The following is an 11,835-nucleotide window of genomic DNA, read 5'->3' as shown; positions in this document are numbered from 1 at the left end:
TAAGCACTCTAAGACAAATAAACATCAATTACAAACTCACAATATAATAAACAATTTTATAGCATGCTCAAACAGTCCATTCTTAACCTGGGATCTAAGCTACCATAGTTTGATCCAAGCAATTAAATACAGTAGTAGGGGAGATGCCGAGGACTATAATTAAAAAGAATGAGTTATTGCCACACTGTTTGTAGTTCATGGTCAGCAAATGTTTCCAAGTTTCCAAATTTGTATTGCAAGGGTTCCTATAAATGTTATAATGTTACAGCCTAGTATATTTTGGTTCATGTTGTCAACGTACAGCATTGTTTTATATGAAGATTTCTTGAAAACGTTTGAAAATTTATATTGAACCTATGCTTAAGTAGAAATGAAAACATGCCTTGTACCTGACTACTGATGCAGGTTATTATACAAGGCTTTTCCCCAAATTTGCACCTGTTACACGTTTCACATGGCACTACCAAAAATCCCCACAAGAACAATCTCCATCCTTGAAATGGTGAAAACGGTAAGCATCCCTTACAACAATTTCTCGTGCAACAATCTTAGAGATGAACTTGGTTGCAGAATGGCAGTCATTGCACACTCTAAGGTTTTTGACAATGCGGATAGGTGTTCCATGGGAAGTCTTGATAAGCCCAAAGGCAATGGCCAGCTTCTCGCTATGATGGCAGATAATGTGTTCTTTCTGTTCCTCCTCCACATCATAAAGCGCAGCATTCATGGTGGTCAAATACCCTGCCTCCTTCATCTGCCCAGCCAAACTCTCCAACTTAGCATAAATTTTTTCTGTTTCTGGCTGTGATCTGTCTCCAGCAAGGAAGGCATACACTTTGCTGTTCACCTCAATCCAGCTATATCCTGGCATCTTCCTCAACCCCCTGTCTTTCATCATTTTTCTTACCTTTTCCACACCATCCCACCTTCCAGCTGTAGCATAAATGTTTGATAGCAGCACATAATGTGCAGAATTTTGAGGGTCCAATTCAAAAAGTCGTTCTGCCACATATTCTCCTAGATCCACATTGACATACATTCTACAGGCACCAAATAAAGATCCCCAAATAGCAGCATTAGGCTTTACTGGGATTTTGTTGATAAAGTCTAGGGCCTCATCCAGGAGTCCAACACGACCAAAAAGGTTAACCATGCAGCAATAATGTTCTACTGCTGGTGTGACGTTATACCTTGCTTTCATGCTACTAAAATATTGGCAACCATCATCCACTAACCCTGAATGGCAACATGCAGTCAGCACACCAACAAAGGTGACATGGTTTGGCTTTGTGTCAGAGTATTGCATTTGTTCAAAGAGTTGAAGGGCTTCCTTCCCATGCCCATGCAAGGCATATCCTACAATCATTGCATTCCATGACACCACAACTGGCTCAAGTATTTTGTCAAAAGCTTTTCGTGCATTCTTTATGCTTCCACATTTGGCATACATGTCTATAAGGGCATTCCCCACCATGATATCGGATTGAAACCCACTTCTAACTATGTCTTCGTGGACCTGCTTGCCCTGCTCCAAAGCCGCCAAATTGGCACATGCTGGAAGGAGGTTCACAAAGGTAACAGAGTTTGGGTTCACACGCTTCTGTCGCATTTGAAAAAAGAGATCCAGGGCTTCAGTAGAACGCCCATTCTGTGAACATCCAGCTATCATGGCAGTCCATGAGACAGCATCGTGTTGAGGTACTTTTTGGAAGAGTTCCATAGCTTCGTTAACGCATCCAGTCTGGACATATCCAGCAATCATTGTCGTCCAGGAGACCTGATCTCGTTCAGGCATTCTGTCAAACACGTTTCCTGCATCCTTTATACTTCCACACTTGATGTACATATCAACAAGAGCACTCCCCACAAAAACATCCGACTGAACGCCATTTTTAATTATGCAATTATGAATCCTCTTTCCATGCTCCAAATTCGCCAAACTGGTACAAGCCGATAGAACGCTGGCAAAGGTAAAATGATTTGGCTGGACCCTAGTACCCTGCATCAGGTAAAATAGGTTCAAGGCCTCGTCACCAGATCCATGCCTGGCATAAGCTGCGATCATTGCAGTCCAGGAGACTACATTGTGTATAGGCATTTCGTCAAACACTTTGCGTGCATCACCTATAATTCCAGATTTCACATACATGTCTATGAGAGCACCTCCAACAACAACATCAAACTGAAACCCACTCTTAATAATGCAGTCCTGAATCTCCCTGCCATGTTGCAAAGATGCAGCGGAGACCACACTGGCGTATGTAAAGTGATCCGGCTGAATGCCTCCTTGTTTCATTTTGTTGAAAAGTGACAAGGCCTCCTCTGAATTCCCATGGGCTGAATAAGCTGCAATTATGGCATTCCATGATACCACATTCTGCTGAGCCATCTCCATCAAAGCACAGCAGGCATCCGCCAGGGTTCCGCATTTGGCATATACGATCACAACACTGGCTCCCAGAAACAAGTCGGTTTCGAATCCGGTCGCAATAATGTGGGCATGGACCAGTTTGGCCTCTGCCAAGGATTTACTCTTAACGCAAGCCTGCAAAAGAGAAGAGTAGATTGAGGCGTCTCGCACTGGCACAGATGATGATCTTAAAACATCGAGAGCTTCTTTTAAACGGCCCTGCTTACAAAGTCCTTTCACGTCTTCAATACCAATGTTGTGGAAGTGGGTGCCTGAACAGGAGCTGCGATTACTTTTGCAATTTGATTCTTCTATCCCCAACCCATTCCACAAGGCGGCCGTTTGAACCGTCCGGGCCGGTTGAAGGCCAAGAAATAATCGCAGAAGCTGTTTGCATTGAATGCGCGACAATAGTAGCATACTGGCATGCCATGTTCAGATTCAGTAATGGATTCATACCATTTGGCTTTCGCTTGCAGTTGAATGGGATCCTTAACCTGCCCTGATCACTAACAAAGAGTTCGTTCTATATTTTATAAATTTATCATAATTGAGTTACTATGAACCATTTCAGAGCCTTGTTTTCTAATGCAATTTTTCAATTCGCATTCGGGTTTTGAGTTGGGACTTGCAAGAAGACTTCCAGTAGATTGGTATTCATTATCATGACTGGCAAAGTCTCTCCGTCAATATGAGGTTTTGCAATTGGTGGATGATGAACACACAGCGGCTCCTCCTAATACAACTTTGAATAGAGTGGGGTGTGTCTAGCACTCTCGTGCATAATTTGTTCCCAATTTGCACTTAAAAACACTCCCTTGTGTAATTTCTTCTCTCGTTGCACTTGTAAAAATTGAATTGTTGTATTGTTTGTGGATGATATAGTTATCTTACAAACTAATGTTGATTTAATTTTGGGTTTGAAGAAATAGTTAGCAATACATTTAGGATTATTGATTTTAATTTTTTTTTGCTTTTTTTTTGGCATCTAAGTCTCAAATTTAATGATGTTATTTTTCTTTTTTAATTTGAACAATGTATTAAATCTACAATAAAGTTCAAAATAGAAGATTGTAAACTATGTCCTACACCTTACTAATAAAAAATAAAGTTTACTAAAGAGAGTGATTCTCCAAAAAATGATGTTATTTTTTATGAAGAGTTGGTTGGTAGTCTTATTTATTTAAGTCATAGTTGGCTTAATATTTCCTTCATCGTTAGTGTGGTCTCTCTCTCGATTCATGCATGATCCAAAGGAGAGCCACTCAAAGGCTGCAAAGAGGATGTTTGTTATATCAAAGGTACTTAGCAGCTTGGTATCAAATTTTGTTGCAATAAGAGCCAATTAGTCAATGACACAAACTTGGATTTGGAAAGAGATGGAGATGATAGAAAGTCTACATCTAGATATGTGTTTCACCTTGGTTCTGGACCCATGTTCTAGTGTTGTAAATTATAGAAGGCAACCATAGAAACGGAATATCCTGGTGTAGTTAATGTTGACACATGCAATGTGGATTCATAACCTTCTAGGCAAGCTTAAGTTTTCATTCAAAGAGTCAAATGTAGTGCATTGTGATAATCGAAGTTTTCTACAAGTAGTTGAGAATTTAATTGCTCACAATAAGATGAAGCATGCGGAACTCCATGCTTACTACTTGAGGCTGTTTGCACATGATGTTGTTTTACCTCTTATATATTGCAAAACAAATGATCATGTTGCTCACATTGTTGTGAAGTATTTAAAAGAAATTGTAATTATGGGGTGCTGAGTGTAAAGGAAAGTTAATCTCATATCTTTAAACTTGAAAGCATTCCGCTAATGGGGGTTCAAGGAAAAACAAGTTTAGTAGGGTCATCACATAGCTGGATCTTTTAGAGATAGTGAATCAACATTCAACATTCAACTAGGAGAGTCAACTAAGTAGTGCACCAAGTGGTCTACTAAGCATTTGACCATGTCTTCTCACTTCAAGGAAGTTAGGTATACTTTGATGCTATGCATAGATTGTGTTATGGATTGATCTATAAATGAAGTTTTGTTTGTTTTCTCCATGTATGTTGAGCTATGTTCTATCATGCTTAAGCGTTGTAATGTCATCTTTAGAAGTCACTTCTTCTTAGAGTGCATACCTCCTAAATTTACTAATTCCCTAGTTTTCCAATTGTAAACCCTACTCCTTTGGTGGTGTTAAGGGGAATAAGGATGTACATGTTCAATATAAGGTCAAGGTAAATTTTTCCATCTTAACTAACTTTATTGATGATGTAGAGTTTGATATTGTCCTTTGGATATATGTGGTGTAATTTTTGTCAACCCTTATTTTTATGATCATGATGCAATCTACTAATGATGCCTAAACCATTATAGAGTTGTCCAAAGTTCAAACTAGCCAACCTTACTAAATAAAAATGCAAAAATATCCAACACCCTTAGATTTTGTTTCAACTATGAAGAATGGAGTTTGGTCAAAAGTCGTAGGACATTTTAGTTTATTAACTATATGACCAAAGAAAGAGGAAATGCTACTAAGAATTTGGACATTGAAGCATTTTCACGTGTTTGCCACACATTGATTTGTAAACTATCGTGGATATTCCACTAAAATAGATTGCCCCAATAGATCTTATAATCTTCTGAAATCTTACACCATGCAAAGTAATTTTTCCTTAGATCCTGGATTAATTAATTAGTAGTTTTGCTTGACTTTTATGAAATAACTAAAATATGAAAAATGAAATAATAGGCACAAGGATAAACCATCCTTACAAATGAACATAAGATTTATCCTAGGAAACACAATATAGGAGGTGCAATAGCCTTGGTGAAAATTCCATGTAAAAATATATAAATACCACAGTCGATGGGACATGTATTCCAGCTGAATGTTGGGCAAGACATCCCAGGGGATGTTCATTTGGTTGTTTATGGCTAAGGAAATTGGCAAAGGCAATGGCTAAGGCATTAAAGAGGCAAAAATGTATTTTTGGCACAATTATTTATGAAAATAATGGAAATTAGGAGAAAAGGAAGGTGAAAGGTCATAGGTTGCATGTGAGGAGGAAATTGAAGGAAAATAATGGAAAATGAAGAAAATAGAGGCCTCGTTGATAAAATGGCTTCTGAGGTTCAATGGGCAAGCTTAGTTAGTGTAAGGACTTGGTTAGTTCAGTGTTGGAGATCTCTCTCATTATTCTCTCTCTCTCTCATATTCTTGGACACATAGAGTTTTCTTGGAGCACTTTGGCATTGGAGCAAGAAAGGAAAAGAAGGCAAGAGGAAGAAAAGATCAAGCAGGGAAAGGCTAGATCAAGGAGCTATAGTAGGCTTCATGGCATGTATCAGCTTGCATGTGTATTTTCCTTGCTAGAATTGGCATGCATGGGATTGTATGTGTTTCTTTTCTACCATGGCATGGGTTTTTCTAGGTGTGAGAATATTTTCAACCTAGCCTTTCCATTTCCTAATAGCTTTGATGAGATGGGTTCTCTCATGCAGTTTGTGTCAGATGGTTGAATTGGATTCGAAGCCAAGTGGGGTGGACTTCTGAATTGAAAAACACGTGGCAGTAGTGGTCCCTGAATCAGACTGAGGATGCATGAAGCCACTGGTCTAATAACCCTTGAATCAAACTATGGGTTGTAGTAAAGCTAGATTGTGTGCCTTGTTGGGCATAAGAATCATTTCCGGTGAATGGTGGGATATACGGTAAAGCCAAGAGGTGGATTTCTCTCCGTTGGGCCTAGTGATTCTAGGATGGAATGCACGGTAAATCCTGGAGAGTATGTCTCGTTATAGGGCCTAGTGATCCCTGGATCAGGCTGCGGATGCACAATAAAGCCTAAGAGACTAGGAGGCACTCAAATTCCTCACGGTGTAGGTAGAGAACTCCGGTGGCATCCACACTGATTGGTGTTTTTGATGTGTATATGAGTCCCACGTTCATGCTTGCAATATGGCACGGGGGTGATTGGATGAAGAGAGACTTGGCTCATCCAATGTATGGTCGGGTGGAATGTGGTAGTCCCATCTCCAGTTGGGTCATTGCATTGATTAATGAGAAATTCATTCCAATGATTTTTCATGTGTAAATGTACTGGTGTATATATGGATTTTGATGGCTGATATGTTTATTGTAAATTTGTTCCTATTATGTTGGTTATATGTTCATTTTACGGCAGCAGCCATGTTTGGCTCTCAGCATGTTTTTACTTGTATTTGAATGGATATTATATCTATGACCTAATAAGCAGTGTTCCACGGGGACTCGCCCCCCCCCTTAGGGGTCTAGTTTCCTCGCTCCCCCGCGCTCCGGGGACTTGGGGACGAGTAGGGGACGTTTCCCCACGCTCCCAAAAAAATGGCCTTGCTTATAGTTTATGATATAATAGACCTAAAGTGGTACAAAGCTACTCATGTTCTATATGGGGATAACGTCTTGTGTTGTATTTTGGTTTCAACAAGCGTTATTTTAGAGGGTCAGTATCATGGAAATTTGTTGGACCATATAGCACGTACAGGAATTTTCCCTTTTAAAACTTCTCCTTTTTTTCTCAAGTGATGGCTGGATCACAGTGGGGAGATAACTGGAGTGACAGGCAAAGAATATGAGACATTCAGTTTTTGTTTTTAATTTGCATAACATTTGACATACAAACTATGGAAGCAACACCTATGTCATGTGGGAAATAATTGGGTGGACTATAGACTAACATGCGTTTATTGCAAGCATGACAAAATACTATGGGCAGCAAGAAATCTCAGGAATTGTCGTTATATATGAATTTATACAGTTACAAAATTTACACAGACCACAGTTGCTCAACTTGAATTCTCAGGTCTGAAAATTATTTTCACCCCTGAAATACACTGCTAGTTTGAAGTTTGAACTGCATGGCATTGCTCTAATAAGGTAGACAAATTATCCATGCCATCGTTGGTCACCCAAGTTGGTTTGCAGATGGTCATCCTGCAGTCAATGTCATTTGATAGTAAACTGTCAGAAACTCTTTCATGTGATCTTCTCATCTCTCCTGGAACTAAAACTCTTCTTTCAGCATATGGTGTACTGTCTATATTATATATAATATAACAAACTTTCTAGCTGTTGGATCCAATACAGCTGGACAACCCATTGTAGTTGCCCCTTCTACTGGCAATGCAGTGTTCCTGATCTGTTCATTTGCCTTTTCACAGAATTCAGTGGCTACTTTATCAAGCTGACGCTCTCCCTCTGTCTGACCAAAATCTAAATTAGAATTTGACCAAGCTGAATTAGAATTTTAAATTTATTATTTTATATGATATTATAAATTTGGATAATGTCAAATGATATTCATATCAATGATCATGCTTTGCTGCTTTTCAATTCAAACCAAATTGTCATAGTGGACTCAATTAATAAATTATATTTTATATTTATAAATTTTTAAGACCCTGACGCTGCCCCACGTTTCCTAAAAAATGGTAGGGAGCTTTTGCATAGGCCGCTCCTGCGCCCCCTCGCTCCCTCGCCCCCTTGTCCTGGAACCTTGGTGGAACATTGCTAATAAGTGATAAGGCAGAAAATGACATGAGGAAACAATGGTTCATGGCGATTCTCATATAAGTAAGAGATCCCTACACTTAACTCTGTGGTTTACACCCATAGGTTACACATTGATGATATGTTTAATGAAATGCCTATCATGGCTAGTAGGGGTTTGGTTAAGGCTTTGATCAACTATTTACTTTTGCATCATTGTTTCCCTATACTTTACTTACTTCTAGGCTTTCATTCCATTCTGGGAAGTGGCCTGGGCTCTAGGCCTGAAAAAGTGGCTCAAATCCCAATTTCGTTGGCATAGAACTAGAAAGTTTGGACCACAGTCGTTGGCAGGCAGGCCTATGAGAGCGAATTTAGGTCTTTGGTCACTCCCTTGCCCATAGCATGAGAGCAATTGAGCCTTAAATTGTCTAGAACAACAGTGGGACCTAGGGACAAGTTGCCTGAGTAGCTGGCTTGTCTCCTTAGGGTTCTGTTGATGGTGTTGGATGGATGTATGTGATGTTCCATCGATTCCACTTCCTTAGGTCACCTAGGAGGTTGAATCTTATCATAGTAGCCTCTCATCTCGTGTCTACCCCAGTTGGCATGGTAACTTGGGTGGATGTGGGAGGAGGGTGTTACAGAGTGGTATCAGAGCATGGTTCCACTCTCAGATTGGATGGGTCAAATGTGTTAGTCATGCATGCATGTCAGTTGCATATGTGTCTCCTGTGCTTGCATTTCATGTTCTTGTTTCATTTGCTTGATGATTGATTAGGGTTGTAGTATGGTTATCATGGAGAATTTGATATTGATTTCGCGAAATGTATTTGTCATGAGTACATGACTGGTTGCATATGGTTATATGTCGCTTATATGTTGATTTTATGTCACCTACTTACATCCTTGTATGTTAGGTTACATTATTGAATATTTTGGATTACATGTATTAGTCTTGTAGTTTGATTACAAGATTGATCACTTATGTTTGACTACATGTTTTTATGCATAGGTGTAGTTGATTTGGCATTGCTTATGCATATTGTTGGTTGCATGTGGCAATGTGTACAGTGGAGTAATGGTTGTTTTCATGCATGAGGTTATAGTTTGTGTGGTTGATATGGTCATGCATTGATAATTGGACTCTAGCTAGAATGATGTGTATATGGTTTGGTACTCAAGTGTTATATGTCTATATGCAGTTGTCATGCATGAGTGGTATTGGTTATAGTTATGCATGAATAGTAGGTCAAACATGCCTTGTGAAGTCATTGTATGAAATTTAGGTCACCTTGGTGCTATTGGTATGTCATGATGCTAATGTGTTGAATGAGATAGAATAGGAGATGCAAATCATTAAAGTGAAGCTGCAACATTGGACCTTGAGGCAAGAGAAGATCGTCATATAGGTAATGTATGTTTGGAATGCAGGTATGTAAGTTAAGGATTGTCATATGCATTAGGTTGATATACATTATGTTTATGTACATATTTGGATGTTATGGTTACATTCATGATAGATGTTAGTTGATCAGTGTAGTTATATGCATATGTGTCAGATAGTCAAGAATGGTAGTAACATGTGGTTGTATGCATTGCTATTTTTGTTTTATGTTAGATAACTTGATGATCATGTTATATGTTATTGATGAGTATGCTATAGGTTAACTTGTTGTTGTTATATGATAGTTATCTTTATGATTAGGTCATATGTTGTTGATGAGCATGTTATATGTTAACCGATTGTTGTTATATGTTAGTTAACTTGATAAAATTAGGGTTATTTCATTGAAGATCTTGATGTTGTAATTTGGATTAGTCATATGTGTGATGGTTATGTATGTTGCATTGAATATCTTGATGTTATATGTATTGTGTTAACCTGGTTTAACTTATGCATATGGTTATGGTTGCAATACTTAGGTATGAGTCGACATATTTGAGATATGGTGTCATACTAATCTATATTGATCATACATATGTGATTGTTATGCATGAACGACAAATGCTTATGAGGTTATGATGTGAACATGTTAGTTAGTTACTGTTATGGATATCATAATTTATGTTTGAGTTGATATGTTGTGAATTTGTATTGTGCTAACCTAGATTGATTGTGCAAACAAGATAGCCTTCTCTGATATACACTGAGGTATGAGTTTTCTTATGTCGTATATTTGGTGCTTGGTTATTTGATTATGACGTCTATTTGGTGTTTGAGTGTTTGGTGACTAGTTGATTTATTTAACATGGTATGTTTGCAAGCTGGTTGAATGTCTGATGAATTTCACAATATGAGTATGTGTTCCGATGATCTTGCTTTAAGATGGTTTTACTAACACATACATGTTGAGACAGTTGATATGTACTTAAGTGTAGTAGGTGACAGTTACAACATTATGTCTAATGACTATGATGACTATGAGTTGACTATGGGTTATGACATGATTGTTTGTAAAAGTTGATTTCAAATTGATAGTTATGATTGTCTCGATATTTGGAACATGTGGTTGACATGTGTGAGCAGTTGCATGGAACATGATTGGTATTAGCATGACAAGGTAATAGTTGATGTGTTTATATAACTAGCAGCTGGGTGACATGACAGTATATAGTAAGACTCAGTTGCAGCAGGGTAAAGGTAAAATAAAGGAATTGGGTAAGAATTCCTTTGGCTATGTTTGCAAACCCTAATTCCAAACGAACGAGTGCTTCACATACAAGAAGTCTTCTTAACCTTGATTTTGTTTGACATTATGTGGATATGTGCTAGATTCATGAACATGTACTTGAAAGGTATATTAGCTAGTCTCTAATTACATGTGGATTTGTCAAGGGAATTGGAGCCCTTAAGAGATGGAGTGGATGTGTTCAATTGTAAGCAACGTGTTTGGTGCAACAAGATGAGGTAAATGGTGTATCGTCATGTTTATTTATGCACTAATAGTTATGTGTTAATGACAGCATGATGCAGGGATTTGCATGGCAAAAGAGGTTGCCATGAAATCTCGAAGAAGGCTGAGGTCGAGCTTTCCTTGGGAACCATGGGGATTAAGTCATGGTGTTTGTTTCTAGTCTTGTGCTTTAGGTATTTTATGATTTTCTGACCTTGATTTGCAGTTTTGTTTATGTTTGGTGCAAGGACTTGCCACTTTGTTTGTGATGTCGTATTGCTATTGGTTTTCATGGTTTTCTTCTTGTTTGTTTCTTGTCTTGCCTTTATTGTTTTTAGTCTTGGGAATTGTTTAAGAAAGGGGAAAGCTAATAGAGCTCGAGGAGAGTTGCATGGTACTCGACAGGTGATGTAAGACTCAGATGAAGCTTTGTGCATGAGTAAGTGAAGCAAAAGGTAAGACTATGACAGCCAGTTGGACTAGTTGGGTCCATTATGGTAAATGGACGATGACAAAATAGTCATGGGAAGGGTAATAAAGAAAAGGTAAAGTAAATGGATCTAAGGTGTCGGATTGTTGATCTAAAGATGATTAGAGGTTGTCATTGATGTCAACCCAAGCAGCACCAAGGATGAACCTGAACTTCCATGTCACATTGGGCATCATCATTCATGATTTCTCGTCTCATAACCATCATAGGAATACTCTACTCAAAAATATCTTTCTATCAGTATATAACTCTCCTCATAATTCCTCATGGCTTGTAAGTTATTCAAGATTGAAGTTAGTAACCCCAATTAGTGGGCTAAAACCCCATGGGGTTGTGGCATGGAATTTATCATTGATTTTGGTCATTGAATAGTCAATAATTAATAAATTTTTAAGCTCCTAAAATCCCTCCAACATTCTCTATAGAAGCCCCTCTCAACTCTATAAAAAGAAATCTCATATATCCTCCAAAAGTAGCAATCGTGGAATTTTCGCTATAACTTTATTTCTGTGA

General features: G+C 38.4%; 1 pseudogene; it reads right to left on the bottom strand.

Moving 5' to 3' along the window:
• Positions 1 to 360: 360 nt before the first annotated feature.
• On the bottom strand, positions 361 to 3,208 carry LOC149168824 (pentatricopeptide repeat-containing protein At3g26782, mitochondrial pseudogene; annotated as a pseudogene).
• Positions 3,209 to 11,835: the final 8,627 nt, after the last annotated feature.

Source organism: Pinus tabuliformis, chromosome 4_2 (genome assembly GCF_031772625.1).
Source record: "Pinus tabuliformis cultivar Carrire ecotype Pingquan chromosome 4_2, CPIR1, whole genome shotgun sequence".
In the NCBI taxonomy this organism is placed as follows: domain Eukaryota; kingdom Viridiplantae; phylum Streptophyta; class Pinopsida; order Pinales; family Pinaceae; genus Pinus; species Pinus tabuliformis.
This window is presented reverse-complemented; position numbering and strand designations above follow the sequence as displayed.